At 39.7% G+C, this 25,385-nt stretch overlaps 1 long non-coding RNA gene across 1 annotated transcript in view; it reads left to right on the top strand.

Moving 5' to 3' along the window:
- LOC138105882 (uncharacterized) overlaps window positions 1–25,385 on the top strand; it is a 38,087-nt gene that overhangs the window by 12,135 nt on the left and 567 nt on the right. Inside the window, exons 2-4 of the long non-coding RNA XR_011148764.1 lie at window positions 16,303–16,341; window positions 18,129–18,256; window positions 18,593–18,783. This is a non-coding gene — a long non-coding RNA (uncharacterized lncRNA). The remainder of the gene's footprint in view (window positions 1–16,302; window positions 16,342–18,128; window positions 18,257–18,592; window positions 18,784–25,385) is intronic.

Genomic DNA, 25,385 nt, shown 5'->3' on the forward strand with positions numbered 1-25,385 from the left:
TGAGCCTTTTCTGCACCCTGAACGTGGGTGCCTGAAGCGAGCGTAGATCTCTCTGCAGGGTTATGGAGGCTGCAAGCTCCTGTCTGACTGCATAATCCAAAGCTTGGGAGAAAGGAAAGGGGTTTTTTTTCTGCTGCCTCCAAAGTGTCTGAAACTGACTGCTGCATGGTTACTGGAGGAGGAAATATATAGTGTTATCTATATGTCCAGATATTATGGTCACAAGAGACTATTCTGGTCATCTAGTGTTTGGGGCTTTTTTATATTATGGACTTCAAGGGGTTGTTTCCTACTTTGGACTGAGTTATCTCTTTAAATATTCAATCTTTAAAGACTCCAGCCTCTGCTGAGTCTACCACCTACCAGATAAGCTCTTTCAATGTGTAATTATCCTTACAGATAAGAAAGAAAAGGCATCTTGTTTCAAGGTTGAATTTGTAGAGGTGTTTTTCTTTTGTTGTTTGTTTTTTTCATGATTCACTTCTTCTTTCAGATTCTATTTTTTCTATAAATCCTTGCTGCTAGATTAAAATAACATGAATAAATGTGAAATATATAGGTGTACTTATAATCTTTGTATTTAATTTTCAAAACTGGGTTGCTTATTAGGTTTTATTAAAAGAACAACACACTGGGAGGAAGGGAATACTAAAGCCTAATTAGTAAACCTGCTCTCACTGATTAAATTCCAAACTTTTGGATTAACAAATTTTCACCACTTACTTACAACCACTTTCTGTTGCTTTTAGTTGCTCCTTGCACATGTCTATCCACAATGTCTTTATCAGTTCCTGACCAGGTCTTTCAATCCCTTGACTTTCACAGCCTGTGTCATATTTTGATTCAAATGTATATCTCAACACTCTTTGGAATGAACTGTTTGGCTGCAAGTCCTTTAAATGTGACATGAACGTCTTCCCTCAGAGGATGCAGAACAGCCATACTGGGTCAGACCAGAAGTTCATCTTGTCCAACAGCCTCTTTCCAGGAATGTCTGAAACAGATGCTTCTGGGAAGAAGATTTAAAAAGAAAAAACCAAACCGATCTCCCTCTTGGCTGTTCCCCAAATTACCAATGCAAGTCAGCAAAGATGCCAAAACAGGAAGGCTTTTAGAGAAATAGAATTTGGAAGTAATTTTTGCTTCTAGGTCAGGCATGAGATTATTTCATGGGTGGACACATCCAGAACCACACAATACGATTTAGTCTGAAATAATCTGCATGGTGATCAGTTTAGGCTTTGTGAACCTACAGTGTGTGAATTGAAGAAGCTCTATAACAAAGCACACGAAAAATATTGTTTTGGTGTTTTTTTCTTTTACAGCTCAAAGCTAAGATAAGTACATAAACAAATTCTCTTTCCATTTAAAGGAGAAAAATACAAGGGGAAAATAGAGTACTTAGTAGTGGTAAAAGGGAAGAGAGGAACAGGAGAAGTAAAATGGAATTTTTGAGCCTTGCACTTGCGTGCTTTATTGACTTAATTTGATTTCTAAATGAGGGAAGATGATGATGCAACCAAGCAAAAAAAAATATTTCCTGGCTACTGATTCTATGTATAACTGTAGCTGCAAACTCTTTTTAGAAGTTTCAGCCATTTTGTTTTGAGCCTACCAGTAAAAAATACAAATAATTACTCCAGCACATCTCTGTGCAACCCCTTTCCTATGTTTAGGATAACCAAGTTTTCCTCTTTGTAACATGAACTGGACTGGCCACTCCACAGTATGGAGAAAGTGTAAAAGGGATATGATTTTGTGTGAGAAAAAAAATGCACTTTTTTGCAAGCCTTCTGCCACCACTGAAGAGCTGTACATGTAAACTTATGCTTCCATCCCAGGGCAATTGGGTTTCAAATGGGTCTACCACATGCATGCAGGTGGCAGGACTATTGAAAAAAGGGAAGGAGTAAGCTGTGAAAAGCAGTTGGGGAAATAAAATGCAAATTGTCTGCACTGCTCTCTTTCCAGAGAACTGAGTGGACACGGATAAAACCACAAAATGAATGATGACTAAGCACAAAATTATTTGCAGTGCCCAAAATAAAGTCTAGGATCATCAGACTTTTTAAAATCACTTTTGTTTTGCCATCCATTATGTAGGTCTGAGCTACGAACCCAAACTTTGTTCTTTACAGCCAAAGCTCTACTTGACAGTATTTGCTTTTCTCTGCTCTGATGATAGAGGGCAAAAAAGTCATGTAGCTGAGAGCCAGATGCCAACACTAGCAGGGGTCTGAAATGAGAATAGGAACAGCTTTTGCTGAGCAGAAGCCATAATGCCATACTGCAGCAGAACATAGTTTAGTGCTTCAGCAAACCCATATTTATAGAAACCATCAGCACACAGCTATGGTCACACATCTGAAGGTTGCCTTTCACCCCCTTGTAAATATTTTTCAAACAAGACAGAGGGGTGGGAGATGGGAGAAAGCTCAGATGATGTTTAAATTTCTACAGCACTGGAATTTCAGTACCTGCTGCAGATCATATAGCCTTTACCTCTTAAATTGAAATACCAAAACTCGTTCTTCTGAAGCTCTTGCCAGTTTTCACGCCCCCTTCCCACCCCCACAGCCTCACCACTACCGTCAGCATTTGCTATGCCATTTTGCTTCGTTGCTCACTTGCTAAATATAAGTATGAGATTTTTCTTTCTTCTGAGAGCTCTACTGTTCCATAAGCACTGAATTTTGACAACTTCTCCACCCCAAACCACCGAAAGCTATGGATTGCCCATAGGGGGGCATAAGTCCGTCTTAGGTGAAATCTTGTCTCCTGCACTCAAGAAAGTTCTTCATTCTGCCCATTCACGGTGTCATCTGGCAGTGATGACCCCCCAAATACAACAGATCTTTCTCTTCAACTGCTGAGGAAAGTTTATAATCCAGGCTTGGGTATTCTTGCTCATTATCAGCCAGTTTGCTTTTGAGGCAGACCTAGTCTCAGTTTTTCTGGAGAAACAGGTAGCTTCATGTTCATCTCCTACCCAACACTACAGCAGTCAGTGGTGCTGTTCCTATTTCTGTTCATCTCCTCTCTGGGAAGCAGGAGATTGGGGCCTGTACCCCTTCTAATCCAGAATTGACAGCTCTCACCTTCAAAGTATTGCCCCAGCCACTAGACTGGAGGGCTGCTTGAGCACCCCAAAGGACGATGAGCGACCAGCTTGGCCAGACCTCCCCCGAGTAAGCAGTGGGACTACAACATGGAGGTGGAGGTGCTGTGAGGGTGACAAGTTGGAGTACTGCTGCCTTTGAAGGTCAGTTTATGCTTCATGGACACATATGTGAAAAGACTGCATTGAGCACAGGGACTGCAGACAAAATGGATTGTAGGATGGATTGCTGAGGTTGGAAGGGGCTTTGGCAGATCTCTGGTCCAGCCTTCTGCTCCAAGCAGAGTGGTCAGATCAGATTATTCTGGGATTAGTGGTCTTGAAAACCTCAAGGCATATCCTGCACTACCTCCCTTGCCAATCTCAATCAGTGCACAAGCCTCTGTTTGAATCCAGCCTGTGACTCTCACTTCTCCTTATGCCCAGCGTCTCCCCACAGTGCAATAATGTGGTCAGAATGCCTCCATTTACTGGGTGACCTCATAGGTACTGGGGGTTTCCTGTCAGATGCCCCTGGAGCTGTCTTGTCTGCAGGTTGAACATGGCTTCATCCTCTCCTCAGAGGGCAGGTGCTCTAACTCTGACCAAACTAGTGGTCCTTTGCTGAACTCCTGTGTTGGGGGACCCAAAATCTGTGCACAGTATTCCAAATGCAATATAAAAAATGTTTATTGGAAAGGGATCACCCCCCCCCCCCCCCCTTGATCTGCTGACTGTGCTTTTGATACCAGCAGCCCAAGATTGCTGTACAAACTTCTGTGCTGCCAGGGCACGCTGCTGGCTCACAATCAGCTGCTTGTCCTTCATGGCCTCTGGGGCCTTTCAGAAGATGAGCTCCACATGCAGTGACTTGCTGAAGGACTCTGGAGCACTCTTTAAAAGCCCTTATGTCTTCATTGCCCATATAGAGGATTGACTCACTTTTTCTCTGAAGGAAGCTTTACAAATCTGACCATGTTTACCTCACCAGTCTTTGTTCAAGAACAGTGCTGGGTCACCTGGAAATGTTATTTCAGTGAAATATGTGCTGCCTGGATAGCTGTTAACTATGCAGCTCTCAGTTAGCATTTTCAGAAGCACCTGAAGATTTAATGGGAAAGAAAACAATTATCCCAAATTACATTGATTTGTAGTACAAAAAAAATGTATGCAGGTATTCTAGTATAAATAGCTACAGGGGATTATATCAGAACACACATGCACATGAAGATTTGCTTGCTTACCACTTCTGATAGTAGCAGCTGCTGGTGTGGTGTCAGACTACTTATGCACAGGAATGGATGTAACCACACACCTTCCTGCCTTCACCCCTGTCCACACCTTGTACCCAGCAATAGGTGCTTGGGGCTGCATCACTGCTCTTGTGTCTGGCTGCAGCTCATGTTCTCTTCCTTCTGTTCTCCATCACCTTTCAATGTAATCTTCTTTCTTTTTCTTATTTCTCTATCCCTTTTTTAGCTTTGCCTTTTTCTTAGGATGAGCAGCATCTCTGAGATAAATATACCATACTCTCATACTGTAGAGAGACAGATCATCTTCTCAATCTCTGATTGCAGTTCTAAAATGCTGAGATTGGAGGTTATTGCCAAATTGTCAGTGAGGGCTTATCCAAAGGACACTGTCCAAAACTCAGGATATTTCTGGAGAGTGGATTCAGTGTAGTCTGCAAAATAATGGTTTGCTTGCATGTTTGCTAGCAAATGCAAAGGCCTGGTCTTGTAGCTCTGAGAATGACCTTACTGGCCTCAGTGGGACTGTTGTGTGGCAGGGGTTTCAGGATCAGATTCTCCAGTATGTTTGATAAATGATGCATGTCCATGGGGAAATTGATTTGTTTAGCCATTCATGATTGCATGCACTTTGTAAAAGCAAAATTTTGCTTACCATTTTCAAAGTAAAAGAACAAATTTCCTGTCTACTTCTAAAAATGTAACATTGTCTTATTGTTAAGATGCCAATCTGAAACAACTCATATAATAGGATCTAATTTACAGTGCGGAATCATTATCTTCTATCATCACAGTTAGCTGCAAATAATGAAGTAAAGCTGTATGGCACTTAAACAGAGGGAAATGTTCATATTAATGCAAAAAGTAAATTGGTGAGACCACATTCACAGTTAGTGGCCTGTCTGTTTTCCCTCTGCCTCCTCCTCCACCTTTGTTTTCAAGCATGAAGCAGTATGGGCTAGAGTAGTAAGGAAAATACAGGTTTCTCTTGTTTCTCTGCTCAGCTTCAGAGAGCAGGAGAGAAGTCTGCATTGGTTCTCTTGTAATCAAGTATCACCAAGCCAGGACAGGAGGTCACTGCATTCTGCAGCCTGCAAAAGATGTGCAAAGCACAGCAAGGGGGGACTAACTTACTGGCCTTGATTTAAGATGTCTGTAAGCAACAGTAATGGAAAGCTGAGTGTCTTCCTATTGCATGCTTCTGTAAACAAGGTAAAAAGCTGTAAAATCTGCACTTGGGTTAGAGTGTAAGTGGTACTCAGCTAACTGCAGAGTGGTTTGGTCTCCAGGCTAGAAGTTACCCAGCTGTCCATCAAACCATCTGACCACCAACTCCTTGCTCACTGCCCCCCTCCCCAGTGAAGAGGAGAATCAGAAAGTAAAGGTAATCCTTGTGGGTTGAGATAAGTTTAATAATAGAACCAAAAAAACCCTAAGAAGCTGTGATGAAAAGGGAGGAATAAAACCCAAGAGAAACAAGAAATGCACAATAGAATTTCTCACTGCCCACTGACCAATGCCCAGGCATTGGCTCCCAGCCAATTGCCCCCACTTTATTTAGTGAGAATGAGATTCCATGGTATGGAATATCACTTTGGACAGTTCAAGTCACCTGTTCTGGCTCTGCTCCCTCCTGGTGTTGTGGCAGAGCCTGGGCAACTGAAAATACCTTGATTCAGAGGAAGCACTACCTAGCAACAACTAAAACAGCAGTGTGTTATCAACATTATTCTCATACTAAACCAATAACATAGCACTGTACTGATACATAGAAGAAAATTTCTTCTATTTCAGCTGAAAAAAACCCACCAGCTTGTCAGCTTTTTCCTTCAGATAGATGGAAAGCCAGTACCTGAGCCAAGGGTTCAGGAATAACCAAGTGAGTGCTACTGCAGCTGTGTGCTCTGTGGGATGCAGCTGGAGTCTGTCTGTGCCTCCAAATGGGTGTGGGCTACCTGCCTGTCACCTTCCAAATCTGGCCTGGGTGTTGCCCTTCCCTTATGCCAGAGGCTGCTTCTGCCTGTGAGAATTGTCTATTACACTAGTAGAAACAAGTTCTGGACAGCTGAAGATCAGAACACAGGCATCTACTAAAGAAAAAATAGTTTAGTTTAAAAAAGAAGCAAACCCTTTCTTGTTCATTCTAGCAAACTAGAGGACAAGCTGAAAACCTCTGGGGCTGAGCACCCAAATACCTGCATGTAAAATACAGCCAGAAAATGTTGCCTAGTCCAAAGGATCTACAAAACTCTCTTGTAGTGCCTCACCCCACATGCCTTATACCTGTGTCATTTGCTGTGAATCCTAATCTGTCACAGGAGCAAAGCCAGGAGAGGAATCAAGACAGTGACAAAGTCCTACTCCTCACAAGTACAGACTGCTAGTGGTGTGTGGGAAAGTGTACCTTGAGTATGAGCAAATGAGATGTGCCTCAAGCTGTCTTGAAGTATACTGTCAATATACAGTTTTCCTGATGGACCTTGGCTTTGTCGGTGTCTAGGGCTTTTGATGGATGGAGATCCCTGCCCTGTTTGAGAAGGCTAACACATCTCAAGGGAATGAACATACCTTTGTTGTCTCCAAAGGTGAGCTGTCTGGCCCCGTCACACTGCCAGAACACAGACCTGCAAAGAGGTGAATTCAGGTCTCCCTGAATTCAAATTGTCTCACACATGAATTTCTCAAATGTTCTTTGAGAGTTTAAGTCCTTTTGCTTATTGAATTTCTCCCAAAGCATGCACAGAGATGCTAGGGTTTATTAACATAGCTTATGAAAGATGTTGCACTAATTACTTAGTTCTACATGATGTGTTAGGAGATATGGGATTAATAAATGTGGCTTATTATTGAAAAATAAAAAATTGTTGAGGAGGTAAGATATGGACTGCAATATGCTTGCTTATCAAGCCCTTGGTCTTTCAATCTTCAAAGCATATCAGTATTTCCAGATGAATGAACTGTTTGTTAAGTGTTCATTGTGCCCTGCTTGAGATGGGTGGCAGAAGATACCACTGTCGGATATTCAACTTTCTCAAAGTTTAAACAATAACCCAAACAAATCCAGATATTTAAGCACATGTACAGATAGTTAGGTTAGTCTTGCATAAATAATTTTTCTTAGCATACTGTCCCAAGGTGTAAAAGCATCTCTTAAAGAAGTTGGGCTAGACTTACATTCTCCTTATTGCACAGAAGACATTGAGGGGTTCCAAAAATCCTCTTTCCAGAAAATCTCTGTTTGGAGTGCTTGATAACTCCTGGGTGTTGTGTGCTTATGGGTTTGGGTGGTGTTTATGCTTTTGTTTGGTTGCCAAGCTGGGGTTTGGAGTATTCTATTGTTTGGTAGATTTGAGGTTGCAAATCTTCAAGTAAGTAAAAATTTGGAGGTTTACAAAGGACTCACAATTGAAGTAATGACATGGTTTTAACAAGGCTCTTGCTTTGAGCTAGTTGTGTATTGAAGGGTTAATGTTTTTTAAACAGATTCCTGAATCTATTTTGAAGATGGATGTGTTAGATTCTCTCATTATGTACACCTGTGCTATGTGCTTCTCTGATAGATGGGGCTTATATATTTGGACAGTTTTCTGCCATTAATTTCTAATTAGATACTTGTCAACAATGTGAATTGGTATTACTTTTGTTCAGCAACCCTGTGATTGCTCTGTCCACCCTAATTAATGAACAGCTTCCTTATAAGTAGATTAATAGAGGTAGTCCCATTACCTAAAGTTATTTCAGTCACTGTGTTACAGTGCAACTCATTAGAGAACTGTAAAATGAGGCAGCATTTCAACTAGCTATTACCCAGTATCTGATTCTTTTTGTTCTGTCAGCTATTCTTTTAAATGATTTTTTTTGAGAAGGCCCTGACTTCTCCCCAGTGTTCTTGTGTGCAGCCCAGCTTTCTGTAAAACATCATTGTGCTTAAGAGCAACAGCAAAGATAGCAAACCTCTTGCTGTATTGCTAGAGGAAACCATAATGGAAAGATCTCCACATTCTGCTTAATGCAAGGGTAGATGTTTATCTCTTTAAAAAAAATGTCAGTGGCAGATACTGTGAGGTGTCCAGTGTCTATTAGAACTTGTTACACTTGCTCAGCCCAAATGCTGAATGACTGTGTGAAAGAGTAAGACCATAAGGTAAACTAGAAGGTTGTAAGCAGCATTCACATAAGAAAGTCAGAAATCATGGCAGAAGACTTGCCACATTCTGTGTATATTGGCCTAGTACTGCAAAACCACTCGTGGGGAGCCAGTAGCGTTGTGTCCCATTGCTCTGCAGTACAAGAGAGACACAGACACTCCTGAAGGACAGGACGCCATTTAGAGGGACTTGGATAAACTCAAGAAGTGGATCCATGGCGAGCTCATGTCTTCTAAAATGACCCAGTGCAAGGTGCTTCACCTGGGTCAGGACAACCTGCAGTATCAACCCAGGCTGGGGGAGGAACAGATTGAGAGCAACACTGCTGAGAAGGGCTTGGGGGTGGGTGCTGGTGGGTGAGAGTCTGGACATGACCCAGCCATCTGCACTTGCTGCCTGGAAAGCCAAATACATGCTGGGCTGCATCAAAAGCAGCGTGACCAGGAGGCCAAGGGAGGGGATTCTGCTCCTCCATTGTGCTCAGGTGGGACCCCACCTGGAATACTGCCTCCAGCTGTGGGGTCCCCAGCACAGAAGGAGCATTGACATGTTGAGATTAGTCCAGAGGAGGGCCACCAAGATGATTAGAACTATAAAGACCCTCTCCTATGAGGAAAGACTGGGAGAATCGGGATTGTTCAATCCAGAAAAGAGAAGGCTTTGTCACGACCTTATTGTGTCCTTCCACTAGGTAAAGGGGGATCCACAAGATAGATAAAGACTTTTTGACAAGGGCATGTAGTGACAGGGCAAGGGACAGTGGCTTTAAACTGGAAGAGAGTAGGTTTATATTAGATATTAGGAAGAAATTCTCTACTGTGAAGGTGGTGAAGTACTGGGACAGGTTGCCCAAAGGTGCAGTTGGTGCCTCAGACCAGGAAACACCCAAGGCCAGGCTGGCTGGGGCTTTGAGCAACCTGGTCTAGAGGAAGGTATCCCTGCCTATGGAAAGGGGTTTGGTACTAGGTGATTTTTAAGGTGCCTTTCAACCCAAAGCATTCTGATACTGGAGAGAGTCCAGACATTCAAAGTCCACCTGGATGTGTTCCTATTGTAAGCAGCTCTAGGTGACTCTGCCTTGGCAGGGGGTTGGACTAGATGATCTCCAGAGGTCCTAACTATTCTGTGTGATAAGGTAAGCATCCACCTTCATGAAGTGTCTATTCTTGTTCTGAATCAGTGTGTGTTCAAACTCTCTGAAGTGCTGGCAGTTTGGGTCAAATTATACAAGGCAGGGTAAAGCTAATGAAAACATTACTATCTTTAGTTGTGTTTTAGCTTGCCAAAAGTTTAGAGAGTATATCCACAGGTGGAGGAGAGACAGGAAAAATGTAGATCTCCCCACTACTTCCCTGTGGAGAAGAATTACTGGTTCACTCTTGAAAAATTCAGTCTAGGGACTGAGCCAGCTGGCTCTGGACTAGGAGGACATGTGTTTGGTTTCCCATCCCACCCACTTTTCTGTCTCCCTTCCTCTCAGGGAAGCATCAAACCACTCTGATGTGGGAGTATTGGATATCTTTAAAAGTGGGGCAGAGTGAAAGGTGAACACTGACCCCCTCAAAACTTTGTTCCTGATTTTTCTTTTTTTTTTTTTTTTAAGATGCTCATAACCATAATTTAGATCAACATCGAATTTGAAAAAAGAAGTACACAAATGCCCCTTCTGAAAATGTTGGGGTAATACATGAGCCACATTAGTTCCTTGAAATGTGAACACAGAGAGGATCATGGTGGTCTTGGACTCTGCTGTTCTACATATATAAAAATATAACAAACCTCAAACATGAAGAGAAGCAACCAAGTTTTTGGTGATATAAAAGATTTTTTTTCCTTGAAAACAAATCTTATAGGTTGTTTTATAGTTTAAAGAAGTGCATGTATTTCACATCTCAATGGCATCACTTAATGGAATTGGAATTATTTGAAAGGCCCTGCAGAATTCTGCTCTTTAATGAACACTCAAACTTTTCAGTTGTAGTTTTAGATATTTCAGGCAAAGCCAGACAAAGGTCCACACAAGGATTAGTCTCATTATATGTTAGCATGATGCCTTTTCAATAGTAAGGTAGCCAAGAAGAATACAAAACATAAAATATTTATATGTGGGGCGCAAGATTTCACTTTTAAAAATTTATTTTGCTATAACAAGTAAGCAGTTAGCAGAGTAGCCATGCAGTAAGGGAACACGTAGGTTGACAATGCTGTTCACACAAACTAGAGTTTAAACTAAAGTACAGAATTATTGTAACAGTGCTCCATGAAAAGTGGTTTGGTGTTTTTTTTTTTTTTTAAATGGCATAAAATTCAAAGATGGGGTGTTTATTACAATGTTGATAGTGTACAGAACAACACAAAAAACTTTATCTGATTTAGAACTCGACCCAAGGCATGAAAATTTAATTGGATGGGAAGCTGCTGCACTGAAATATTTGAACCACAGTGTCATAGGTAATTTTTTTTTTCCCCTCAAGGCTGTTTGCATGAGTTGCATGATTTGATGAATACGGCATGAATATCAATCCAAGGAAAGTGTTGGACAAATTTTAAACACAAAACTGTTATTCTAGTAGTATGCAATCCAACTGTTATTCTAGTAGTCTAGGAAGATTGTTTCCTATTTGTTTATTTGTGTCAACACATACAACTACCTCCCTTCTGGGGATTAAGCACAAGAAGGCTAAAATATCAGTTTATTGATTTAATCTTTTTGGTTAGTACTATTGATAACCACAAAACTTTTTATCATTTGAGCAATATGAATCTGGGGTATTCAGACTTAAGAGTGCACCTTGATTTCAATGTGTATTTCCAGTTTGGAAAGTACAATTCAAGTACAGTCATATTTACATGAGAACAGAAAATAAAACAATTCAACACTTCCTATGCAGAGATCAAAGACACAGTAGGGCAAGGGGAGATAGAGCATATCTAAAGATGGAGATGGATCATTGCTGCTAGGTGAAATGGGAAGTGTGGGAGAGATGGCAGCTACATTAGGAGTCAGCCCTTCAGGTGCCAAACAACCTGAAACCCTTCTCACACTAGTGACCCTTCTCACACCAGGAATGAGCAACTTGGTGTCTTATTTTACTGCCTTTTATTCTGTCTCTCTAAGTGTAGTGCTCAAAACTGGAGACTCAGTGGTGGTTGTCATCAGTGTGAAGTAGAAAAGACCATTTTCCTTTCATAAATGCAGCACATCTACCCAATTTCATATGCATTAGATGGTGGTTTTGGTAAGAAGGACTCCTACTTAGTTCTTGTGCACTTGAAACTCCAGTCCTTGGAGGCTGTGGTCCTTTTGCAGCTAGGTGTTAGATTAAACAATAGAAAATCAATCACTTCATTCTTTATTGTCTTTCATCTTCTCGCACCGTTTGTTCAATTTATCATAGTCACACTGGCTTTGTCCTCTAGAGTATTTTGCTGCTTCTTCATCTTGGTGTCATCTATGTACCTCCTTTTTTCCACAGTTTTTATATGAATGCTATATCTGTTCTTTCCTCAAAGTCATCAGGGGAGATGCAGAAGAGAGACCAACACGGGCTGCATAGGTGCTTTGCCCTGGAATTACTTCTCCAAGCCTGGCAATAATCTTTGCTAATATGTTCTGTTGCAAATGCTTAGGTATTTCATTCAAGCTCATGTACAGAGCTTCCCAAATATGATGTTTTCACTTTGGTCAAACAATACCTTTTCTACTGCTTCCTCTCTGCCTTGGTTCTCATATAATACTAATGGAGCCTCTCAAGCCAGAGTGCTCTATTCATGAAATCCCTTGCATTTAACCTTTCAATTATGATATGTCTAGCTATTTTTTAAAGCTATCTAACTACTTAAAGCAAAGAGTTAAATGCCCCAGTCCAAACAAGGTATAACATGACCTGTAACAAAAGTTTAATATCTCACCAGCCATTTACACCAGCACGAGATTGTTCTTTGAGCTCAAAGTAGGATCTAATCACTCCAAATAATAATAAGGAAATACACATTTAAGCGAAATTTTCTCTTGGTTGAATAATATCTCCTAGGCTTTCATTATTCTCTAAAGGTCTAAAATGGCAAGTGGCTTTTAATATTATCCTAAAAAGTTACAGCAGTAGAACAAAGTTAATTGCTTTACAATTGCTGCTTTCTTTGCTTAGTCTCTGCTCAAGGTCCAATGTCATTAGCTTTACAATTTCAAAAAGCATACTTGATAATTATTACAATCATTACAAGGTTGTGTTATCCGCTTTCTGCATGTATTTAAAATTTCAGCTAAAATTTTAAGCAAGTGGTGCACTATTTTTATGGCTGTATGTTTCCTTTTTACATTTCTTTTGTGCCTTATCACGCTGTGCCTGAGTGGAACAGCAATCACTTCTCATGCACTGTTTATACAGAAGCAGCAATGTCTGTCACGGTTTTAGCATAACTTCATGGCAATAAAATGTTGCTAATCAACAACTTGCAAGCTATGTAGCCAAGGCTGCTAGAAATAGTCAAAAATTTCTTGTTTCAAATCTGTTGCTCAGTTGACCTTGAATAGGTCTCTGATCTCAGAGAACAGTAAATGTTTGTCTACAATACAGATCTCTCTGGTGTTGTTTGAAGTTAAACACAAAGGTGCCAATTGTTGCCCAAAATCTTCTCTATGTTGGAATGATCATGCTAAACATAAGATGCTATTTGAAGTATGACAACATATTTTTGGCATGTCTGTAAGCTACAGCTTTTGGCACTATCAAACAGTAAGGGGGCCAAAGCTCTACCGTTTGGAAGACTTTACACTCGGTAAAATAACAGTTGAAAATATTCTGTTTTGAAATCACTAAGCAGGAAAATTGAACTACAAAAATATAGTGTCATTATGAAAATTTAATCTTGGAAGTGAAACAATATTTAAAGTGGGGGAAACAGTGAAGGAGAGAAGCACACTTAAGTCAGGGCTGATGAATTAAAGCTTTGGACTTTATGAAACCTTGCATTTTCAGCTGATTTTTGGAACCATTCTCTGTGAGTGGGCCTAGTACTGGGTTATCAAAAAACCCAGCACAAGCTCCATGGCTGCAACAAAGGCCATTAAATTGAATGTTTTATTTGTTGATCAGGTTAGACTCTATATAACTAAGTTTACATTGGGTTTTTCTCAAGGGGAAGAAGAGAAATCAAGTTTCATTAAGAACTTAGTAAAATTTGGGTTCTTTTATGTCTCTCTAGGGAGTAATAACCGTTGTCTTGACTCTTGCTGATCTCTTCCTTGCTTCTGAAAAGATTGAGAAAGATTTGCTTAAGGAGAAAGTGTCTATAATTCTGACAGCTGCAAACAAGTCTGGATATTAAGGACAGTGTTTGACATTTGGTAGTTAAGAATTTGAATAGCCTGTTAGCTCTGACTGCAACACTGCAGAGTGATTGTGCCTTTCATACAACATACAGATAGCCAACTATGATGCTATAATCAGCATGGCACTGCAATTTGACAATATTGTACACACAGGCTACTTTACTCAGATGGAATAAATAGATTCCTTTTGGGCCAACATTTCTGTAAAACAAAATTAAAACGGATGGATAAGAAACCTTCACTATGCATAAAACTTAGAGTGCACTGAAAACTTCTGAATTTTTAGCGTTTTCTTTTAAATAAAAATTAAGAGGAATTGAAGTAGTAGCTGAAAGGGACAAGATGCAGAGTCAGTTTTAGAAGTTATTTAACCTCAGGAGGACTTCAGGAGGCTGTTTACCAACATAAGGATAACTTCACTCAGATCTAACCAAGCAGGAACAAAAAATTGTACCACACCAGTAATGAATGTTTACAGTCTTGTAATTCCCAGTCAGCTCTGAGACCTTACACATATATATTGCTTGTTTGGGAGCTGCTTCTTGAGGATGTTGATGGCTGGCTTAAGAGCTGGAAAACAACAAAGTTAGTAAGAAAGATCAGACAGCAAAAATGGCTTTGATTCCACTATTAAAGAGATTGACAAAAGAACATAATACATGCCTGTATGCCACTGAAATAACTATTTCAGTACAGTGTGGTGGGGATAATGATAGGAATGATGTTGTTTGGATATGACGGGCTGAACAGCAGAACCCACTGCTAGCATTGTATAGAAGCAACTTACTCTGGGATCTTGCAGGAAATTGCCTTGCTGGTGATGCTTTCATCCATCCTTTTGACACATAAATGTTTTAAAACAGTACAAAATAAGCTGTTTCAAGGCAGGGCCTGAGCAAGTGTTGCCACCACTACTCTGGGTGCTGCACGTGTTGAGGTGTAGAGTGCATCTTAGTGTGTTATGGTCATTGAAAGTTTCTTTCTCTCTAGTTTCATTAATGGGTGGTAGACTTTGAAAAGAGAATAAAACACTTGTTATGGCTGCAGTTGCCATTCTCTTTTCCTTTGAAATTAATAAGTCAGTAGGAGCTGTGAGGTAGCAGGCTTCCTGTTGGAGCACATCATGTCCCCCTGTTTGTAAATTACTTTCTCCTACAATGTCAAAGTGCCCTATAAAATTGAGTTATTATGTTATGACTGAACTAAAACACTCCAAGGCTGAAGTGGGAAATTTCCGGCGTGCACTATTGAATGCCTCTGAGGACACAACCTGTGGAATGTGAAGTATTACTGTTGGAGCTTGGCAGGACTTGTTTTAGTATCAGCTGCATAATATTCTCTGTTCAACTTCCTTTTTCCAGTTGCCAGCAATGACTTCTTGTTTTTGTCTTTTGAACTGATATTTTTCGCTAGTTTGGTCTTCCCTGTGGAGCCAGATGTTTGTTTTCAGATTTTTGAATAAACAAAATTTCTACCCTGAACAGAGACTATTCCTCTGCTGTAAAAATAAATTCTGCTCTTCTATTTTTATTTGAAAATGGAAGTCTGGCAGGGAAATAATTTTGGAGCTATGCATGACCTCATTTTGAAAGACACTGACTTTGATTTCTCAGTTCTGAAATACACATCAAAAATTAAAAAAAAAAAAAGTACAGAGGGCTTGGTGGGGGTTGTTGCTGATTGAAGAGGAAAGCACTATATTCGTGTTAGAAGACCTTTGCTGCTTGTGATCTTACAACAACATTAAAATGGCAAGCCGTTCTGTGGAAAGCTATTGATGTTGAATTCAGCGGAGAAAACTGAGAAGTAGAGAAGGTTTCTGGAGAGAAGACCTTCTCAACTTCCTACTACGCGCATAGTATGTTGATAAGATGCTACCTTTTTAAACGTCTGCATAAGACTAAAAAAGCAGTGCTCTCACAGGAGCAAGATCAAGGATGCTCTAAGGCATTAAAGTGTTGAGGAAAGTGGTTGGCAGTGTCCTCAAGAAGACAGGAGAAAAAAATATTTTGAGGTTTAAATTTTAGAGATGAAAGGACTTGTTCTTGCAGACCTTGGATCGATTTAAAAATTAGTCATATTATGAATTAAAAGGGTGCCTCAAAGGAAACATTTGTTGCAGGTAAATGCAGCCCAGTGCTTTTGTGAAATCTGATTTCTTAGGTATATGACACTCTTTGGTCTGAACCTGAGCACTGTTGGAGAGGAGTTGATGCCCATCATAAGTCCCAACTATTTTGTTTCTGTGATTACCTTTTGTAGTGTGACTTGGAACATCAACCTCAATTAAAAGCTGGGACTAGGTCATGGACTTCAAAGCATCCAAAGCTGTTTTTATAGCAATTGAAGGAGGATCTGAGTTTGAGTTGGCTTAGTTTAGGCCTTCATAGACACCTTGAGGCTCAAAATTGGGAAGGTTGGGGTTTTTAAATTTTTTTGTTTGCTAATCTCTTTGTACAAAATCCTTTTTTACAGGGAGTGTGTCAGGCGTTGCAGATATCCCTAGTGCTGCAGGTATTTCTGTGCTTACTTCTAACATAATTCCACAGCCTAAGAACATCTAACCTATGGCAAATGTTATCAGTCTAATAGCCACACTTAATCATTAATAACCAGTATATGATGAAAATAGGGATTCTAAGTGGTTTTATTTTTTAGAAGGAAAAAACAATCAAGTTTTAAAATGCAGACAACCCATGTCTCTTGTATTTAACAGCAGAAAAAGGAAAATTTTTTGCATCAGAAGTCATTCTGTTTCACAATGACATTTCTCAGTTCCTCAGTCTTCAGAAACTACCTTTTATACTCAGCCAAAAATAAATTTTCTTTTCTAATCCATTCAGAGTCTAGTTTAGTTACCTCTCAGGCTCAGCAGGATTCCAGACACCCTGTGCTGTTCCTAAACTGTTAGAAGAGTTACAGAATAAGCCTAATTCATAAATAGTTACACAGAAAGTTCAACAGTGTCGTAAACAGTGAAGGGAGGGCATGCTAATAAAAAAATGAGGGCTGAAGAAAAGGAACATGACAAGGATCACAGTAGCTGATGGTAGACTTTTCTTGCTACCCTACAGTATTTTCTATTCCTTGTCTATTTTGTCCCTTCCTTTTGCTTCTCTCCTGATGCAGTGTGCAGCAACATTGACCTGCTGTAATGATCACAAAGCAAAAGGCAGAGCTGAATTGCTTCATACCTGGCATGGGCTGAACACCGCAGCTGCTCAGGCTGCACTACCTCTAGCGAGGGTTAGACACAAGTGTGGGGAAAGAGTCACCTTGGTTCAGTTGCACTGTGCTCACTTCAATAATCCATCAACCCCAATTATCCCAGAGTGTTAATGACTGGGCTGTAGGAACTACAGAATGAAAAAAACATTAAAATCTCTTGTATTGCCAGTCTAAGTGGGGTGGGAGTGTGCATCATCCATCAGCTCTATCGATCTAGGTTGGTCTCAAGCCAACTGTTTTGATTTGAGATATTGACAATTTCAGTCTCACAGAGGTGGACTATTACCACTGGAAGTCAGCTAGTACTAGTGATGATGCATCCATAGACAGAGACTAATAATAACTTGAATGCCTTTGAATCAATAGTGGAATCATCAGTGAGTAAGTGCTGTTTTTCAGGCTTTAACAGGGTTTGAAGGCATGCTGCATATGAACCACTAGTGAAAAAGGGGGGTAAAAGATCTTTCCCAAAGCAGGGTGCTTTGTTATAGCAACAGCATTAGAAGTGGTTTTGATATCTGGGATAGCATAGACAGAAATCATTATTTGTAGAAAATGTCATGGCAACGTGTGTGGAAGCTTCATTTTGCTTCCTCCTTGAAGGACATTATTGCTTCTTATCTTTTTCACTTTTCCACTAACAGGCAAGTTCATTAGTGCAAAGCAACCTCTGTTTTATGAAAGGCAGAAGGCATTTCTTCCTGGGATTTTTGTGCACTTACTTTATGGCAATAGCATTTGAGATAATAAGCCAGACTCCCTCCTGATGAAAGCAAATGTGGTTACACTGAAAGCAAACATGGTTACACATTCAAGAGATGAATAAGATAAAATCCCAGCTTTGCAAGTGACACCAATAATCTTATCATACACTTTAATTCTCTGCTAATAAAATCAATGAGTAGAGCATTACAGTAATAATATATAAGTGAAATAAATTTTTTATTGCTGTTTTGGATTTTTTGATTTGTGGCAAACAGTGGGAGAATGGGGTTTGTTTGCTTTTGGATTTTGGGCCCTTTTTTTTTGCTGTTTGTTTTTTTTGTTGTTGCTGTTGACTTTTTTTTAATCAGATGTAGGGGAAATAATATAAATGCCTTGGGGAGTGTACCACATGAAATGAAGATAATGAGTACCACCTCCCATAGTGGTTGAGGAATGATCATCTATTACACATGGAGAATGCAGAAGATCCTTGCAGGTAGGCATTAAAGGACAAAGTCAGTGAAGCTGCACCATCTTTCCTGAACAGAATATCATCCCCTGAACTCCTGGCTCACTGACACATACTTACCCTTTTAAAAAGATAGGCTATACTCTGCCTGTGATATAATCCTCAATACTGTTTTTCAACATTAGATTAACTCTGAGATGTTAATTTGGAGAAATATTTCATGTTTAAGAAATTAAAAAAGGAATAAAAATAGTAGTAATCTCACCAACACTTAAATTGCAGGCAGGAAACCCCTCTGCCTGCTAACCTGTCTTGTTTTCCCCACCCCATGCCAGCGTCACTCTCCCTCATTTTTGTTGGCAGGGCTGTACAAGTGAGCAACCCTTCCAAATCAAGCAAAATTATCTATCTTGGTTCAAGCTGCAAAGATTGGTCTTCGTGCGTTTTGATGGCAGGGGATTTGAGGACGGCAGAAATCCCCAGCACTGGCTGCTAGTGAACAGCTGGGTGCACTGGCAGGAAGATGGTGCCACCTTCCACTGGCACAACTGGTGGTGAGAATGCACGTTTATCTCCTTCCCATGATTTGGCTAGAAACAGCTTTGGCTGCTTTCTATTCTTCCTTCAAAATGAGGAAACTGTAATGACAATATTGGTTCAAATTTGTCTCCTCTTTGTAAATATCATCAAAAATAAATTAGGTCCTGAATTCTCATGCATGAGCATACAGATGCTGTAGGAGCCATGGCAGCATTTTAGCCTCCAGTGTTTTCATTCTACCAAACCCTCAGTTTCAGTTCTGATTCTGCAAGCATCTTGGTCTCTGATGGTAATTTTTTTTGGTCACAAATAGCCTCTGATAGTTGCAAACAACCATGTATGTAAGGTCTCACTCTCGACTTCAACAAGGCATCTATTTGGTAAGGGATCTTTTAAATAAATTCTTAATATATTTCTACAGATTAGCACAGGACATGCTTGTCTTGTTTTCTGTCATGTTTTTTCCCTCTAAGAAATATAGAAATGGCTGGGGGTTGTGTTTTGTTGTACTTTGGTTTTCTTAAGGAGCAGTGTTTATTTATTTATTGTGTTTTTTCTTCCTTTTGACTTAATACTGATTAGTACTAAGGAGCATAATACAGACCCCATGACACCACAGATAAGCTTTCTGTTTTCAAACTCCTGAGGACAGTAAGCTAAAATTCTATGCATCTTGAGCTTGGTGTTTGGAATTCCATTCTACATATGAGCCTGTAATATCATGCTTTCAGGCCTAGTCAAGCACACTGAACTGACCTTCAGCAGCAGCTAGCCATGAGGCTTTTGTGATAATTCATCCATTAATAACTACACAGAATCCCTGGGAACATACAGGAATTTTGTACATGTAAAACAATCCATCCATAAGCTTTTCGGCTGTGTTAGGTTGCCTTGTGGAATATCATGAAGTCTCTTGTAGGACACTTCTGGTATTTCAGTGTAACAGAAATGTTTGCTCATGAATTGTGTCCTTGTACAACCTAATGGTTGGGTTTGGTAATGGTTTTGCCAGAGCTTCTCCATTTCTGTCTTTTCTAAGTGATATGGAGGAGAGTAGATCTAGCACACCAAGAGAAAGGTCAAAGGAGAGGTTGCAATGATGGTTCCATTGCATGGAACACCAAAGGGTGTTAGGGGTTTCTTCATGCCAAACTAAGTCATTTAGAGTGAACTGGGATCAAGTTCAAATACAGGTCCTACATTTGTCCTCTGTGGGGTGAGCATCAGGATTTATTGTGCTGTGGGAGATCTTTAGTTGATAAGGAATTGTACTGATACATTTAGCATAGTATCTTCTAATAATAAAAGTAATAAAGCACTGCAATGTGCTAACATTTTTTCTGTAAAATCATGAAAAAGAACTGTCTATGTATCAAAACAAACAAGACAGCTCAGTGGAAATTCAAGTTAGGAACAATGCATTCATAAACTTGAGAAAATTGGGAAAGAAGAAAAAGACAAAAGATTAAAGTTTTTTGTCTTTTTTATTTTCTGAGTAGCTGCCACTATTCACTGCTGTACAGAGAAATTGGGGAAACTAGTCTGTATCTCTTTCTTTGAAGACCTGTCTTGAGTAACTTGGGGAAGTGGTGGTAGAGAATTCATGGAAGGAAAATAAAAGCCTATGCCAAGTGAGGAATGTACACTTTTGCAGCCTTCACCTATGTGCAAAGGAAGGGTGTGAGAGTGTATAAATGTTTTATCTGCCAACTGGTTTTAAAAAGGTGTGGTTACCACAGCAACTGCCACAGAGTTGTGATTTACAGTATGACACATCTTGCATGCTCCACAGCCCAGAGTCCCTTTCCCTCTGGCTGGAGTCTCTGGGGTTACCTGGTGCCTGTTTAGCGTTACCTGCACTGCAGCTCCCACCTCTCCCCTTAAGGCAACTCACTGTCTCAGCTCATGGAGTGCAGGCAGGTGGTACAGACCAATGTCTGCTTTCATATCTTACTGCATTTTTCCTTGGTTCAAGTGCTGGTGGCCTCGAGTTCAGCGATCCCATGGTCACCCCTGTGATGAATGCAGCATAGAGCAGCGGCAGTGGGAGGTTTCCTTTCAATGCAAGAAGACAGGGAAACAAGTGCAGAAATCCAAGGAAAGCTTAATTAAAGTTGCTTGCAACTGACCTAAAGCATCCTGTCTTCTCTCTGTCGCTCTCATCTTTGGCTTTTCTTATTTGCAAGGTTAATTTCTGCCTGTGCCGATAAATTACATAACAGTGACACTTCTCTGATGGTAGTGCAAATGTGTGTTCTACATCGAGTTGTAGAGTTGCAGTTTTGTCAGTGCATTATGTAAGGGGGTAATTCTGTTGGGAAATAAAGTCATCAAAGCCAGGAAAAGGCTGCTTCTGTAATAAATAGATGCTGTAACAAATGGCTCCTCTCCATACTTCTACAGACAGATAAAAATCATGCATGAAAGAGTTCCCAAGGCAGTTTCACTTCCTTGGCTTTCAAAACTAATTTGAGCCACAGCTTTTAGTTTGGCCTCTTCCTTTCTGTTTTGTTCAAAAGCATTTTTATGTTTTGCTAAGGAGAAAAGTAATCTTGATTGAGTTTTCAGAAAGGTGCATTTTAATGAAATCACGGAAATACCTCGAGGTGGTGACATTGCAGGCTGGCTTCTTTATTGTGGTACCTCAGTAAAACATGAACATTTGAAGGCAAAGATAAAGGCAAGCCTTCTGAAAGACATGTTCATCTTGCCTGAAGTAGCAAGGGACACACTTAAACCACTTTGTCTTGCCTTGGTAAACAACTAGATTAAGTTACCTTAAATAATAATATTTTCTTTAAAAAAATGTATTTCTTCTAAAATAGGCAAAAACTAAGCATAAAAGAATAAGTAAAAAAAAAAAAAAGCAGAATTATGGGTAAATAGTAGACAACTGCCTTATGCTGGATTCAAAAGGATATAAAAGCTCTTACAAATCTCTTATGCTAGCTAGTCCCTTCAGAGAATAAAAGTACAGAATGGTAATTATTTCAGTTTTAGTTTTGGCTTTCTACTTTAGCTTTTCTGCATGCCCAAAACAGAAGGGATATACTCACTAACAAAGAAACATCAAAGGAAAACAACCCAGCTGGAAAATAAAGGACTTCCACAATGCTGCGTAAAGAAACATAGGGAAGTCAGCTTAATAGCAAATATTCCATTTGACGTAGAATTAGCCACCACTGCTGTAGCAACTAGGGAATAGTAGAATGCAGCATCAACATGATATTGTTACTATGGCATATATCTCCCAAGCCTCCTTGTCTCATTACTGGTTTAAATTTCAGATACAACACTAATAATTTGAAAAGCAGCATGATAGCAGGAGACTTCTCATGTAGCTCATGTCTGTGAGGACATAAGAAACTGGGGAGAAATTATATTCATTTTGTGAGGTTTGAAGTTCAAGGAATTTTGCCAGCTTTTCCCAAATCCCAAAAGTGGAAAACACTTAAGCTTTAAAGAGTATAGTTAGAAACTGTTGGAGAAAACTCCCACTAAGTTAAAGTGGAAGAAAGCAATTAGCTTCTTACGCATTTTTCACTCCATAAATATACACTTTCATGTTCATATACTACAAGATATTTATATAACACAATATTATTCACGCCTTATGCAACAGTTATTTTTCACAAACTGAAGGCAGAGAATATAAGATGGAGCCAAATCTTCAGTACTTTAGGAAGAAAATAAATAGGATTAGGTATTGTTTACCTTATAGCAAAGCAGTAGCTCCTTTTTCTGCATTTATCTTCCAACACAGCAAGGCAGTCTGTGAATATACAATACAAAAGGGAGTCACAAGTCCAGGTAAGAGGTGAAAAAAGTTAAATATCAGGAGTGGAAATAAACCAATGTTTTTCTGCTGTTTCAGACTGTGCAGCTGAGAAGTAAGCTGGTAGGGAAATCATCGGCCTCAAGCATTATTGGTGGAGCCCAGCTACACTTATGCTGGTGGAAGTGAGATAAGTCTTGTTGACTGGATTCAGGCACATCCTTTTCCACAGGAATAGGTAGCTTACATAAATTGGTTGAGTCTTTGACAGTACCTTTTTAAAATGACCCCCCCAAAACCTGGAAACTTAATTTGTGCTTTGTGGTTGGACTCCACAGAAGCAGGGTGAGGATTTAAAATCTAAAGTAAATATGATTGATTCCATCAGGACTGAAAACAAACCCAAACAACTTATTAAAAATAGCCCTTGGGCTTGGTGAGTTTTTGTAATATTAATAGACCATATCTTCTTTTTTTTTTTTTTTTTTCCTTTTTAAAGGGTAAAAAATGAAGCAGGGCCAACCACCCAGTTGTGTACTCATGTGGTTGTTTGGGAGAGAACACAAATCATAACAGAAATTATTCAAACATAATTTGCTTTAGGTCCATTTCTTGTAAAGCTTGTATTCATCTTCCAGGGGGAGATATGTGAAAATTTCAGGTACTTTAGGGCCTAGACCTTAAAGTCTTTTGAGGGTCTCTAGACCTTGAAGTCACAAAGGAGACTGTAAACATTTATAAGAGGCACATAATAGAGCTGTTATCCCTGTAAAAACTAAAACCAAACCAGATCAAAAATCTCACCCCAAAATTTTCAGTTTTTTCCTCTTTGGTATGCATTATTTCCATGGAGACTATGATAATTTTATCCCCCAAAGATAATCTTGTCAATGCACACTATGTTCGTGTCAGTGGAAATACTTCTAACAAACGGACAGCCTGGGTAGTATTTCTTGCTTTGCTTAGCAGCTTCATTTGTCCTTGAAATACTGATCACAGTCCCTGAGAAAGGTGTGGTTTCTCCAGCTTTTAAGATTACAAATCCTGCCAATACAAAATGTTCTTTTTGAAACATTAATGTATTTTGACGTAAGACTCATTCATTTGTCTCCTGTGAAAACTGTCTGAAGTTGTTAACACTGCATAATTTATTTGAGTCACTTGAATTGACTGTAGAGGATATTGTGTCAAACCCTTTTCTCACACACCTTTTGTTCTACAGCAGCAGTGTAGAGCAAAAGGAGGAATAGGGAAATGAACCTGGAATAAATTTGGAAAATACACATTTATGTCTTAGACCTTTTAAATCAAACTGGTTCATCACATCACCTTCTAGGTTCATTCATAGTGTTGAGATTGTTGGACAACTTGTGCGCTGATGCTTGCATGTGCTTACAACAATAAAATGTGTTTGCAATAATAAAAATACTGATATGAAACACTTGAAAAAGTCTGGAAGACTTTTTTTCCCATATTCTGAAAACTAGACTTTTTCTAAAATCTCAGCTTTAACTGTTTTGATTAGAAAACATGCTCCTGAAGAAATATTTCAGGGTGTAATGCACAGGAACAATATTTAATCTTAGAGATACTAAATAGGTGTTCAGATCAAAATTTCACCAGGACCAAATCTCTGTTTTCTTTTCCCATTTCTACTAAGCTATCTCGTTGCCTTGGTCTGCTCCTCAGCACATGCCACAATAACTGTGTAACAGTCACTGGAGCTCTGACTTTCCTTGAGAAGCTGAAGTAACCTGTGCATTTTGAAATATCTGACAGGTGCTTGATGCAAAGCCAGTGTATAGCAAGTCAAACTTTCCATACCTCTTCATGCCTCTGTAAAATGTCATGCACGCTTCCCAGGTGTTATGGAACTCATTAGATGTTATTAAGTATTCTGAGAATCTCTTATGGATGGAATGTAGATGATATACAGCCTGGTGCACCTTTGCCACAAGTATGAGGTCTTAAAGGTACTTATCAGACACATGGAGAAACACTTTTTATAAGAGCTTTTAGTAACAGGAGAAGGGCAATGATTTTAAAATGAGGGAGGGTAGATTTAGATTCAATATAAGGAAGAAAATTTTAATGGTGAGGATGGTGAAGCACTGAAACAGATTGTCCAGAGAAGTTGTGGATGCTCCACTCCTGAAGTGTTCAAGACCACATTGTCAGAGCTTTGAGCAACCTGGTCTAGTGAAGGTGTCTCTGCCCATGGCAGAGGGGTTGGACTAGATGACTTTTGAAGGTCCCTTCCAACCCAATCCATTCTCTCACCCTGTGATTTATTCCTATGCCTCATTCTCCCAAACCAAGATCATGCATATCTAAGTAACTGAATTACAGACCACCATCACTGATTAGACATGAAGCCACAGTGACATTAAGGATTTTGTTTCCTCTGATTGCTGCTGCTTTTTGATTGTACAGTGAATGAGGAGGATGGGGACACTAGTGACACTAGAGTCACACAGAGGAGGCAGACAGTGCAGCCCTGTCCTTCCTGCCTGCTTGCTCCTGCTCAGTACAACAAGCTTTAAGGATTTTATTCTGCACAATAACTGGAGTTTATAGAAAACTGTTTTGCCAAGGCGACTGCTTCTAACATAAAAGGTTGTGTTAAATGCTTTGTGCCTGCCTTAATTCAGCAGTCTTTTGGCTCAGTTTAGGGCTTTTCCCCAGCTGTACTTTGCAGTTTAGTTTCACAGCCTGAAACTGCCTTGCTATTACCACAGTTATTTCATCTGATGTTACATTTCTTGTACTCAGAGGACCTGAGAAAGCCACATGTATCTTTGAAAGGCAGGAAGCAAGAAAATGATGTTGCTTGTTGTAATA

Source organism: Aphelocoma coerulescens, chromosome 2 (genome assembly GCF_041296385.1).
Source record: "Aphelocoma coerulescens isolate FSJ_1873_10779 chromosome 2, UR_Acoe_1.0, whole genome shotgun sequence".
NCBI classification, from domain to species: Eukaryota; Metazoa; Chordata; class Aves; order Passeriformes; family Corvidae; genus Aphelocoma; species Aphelocoma coerulescens.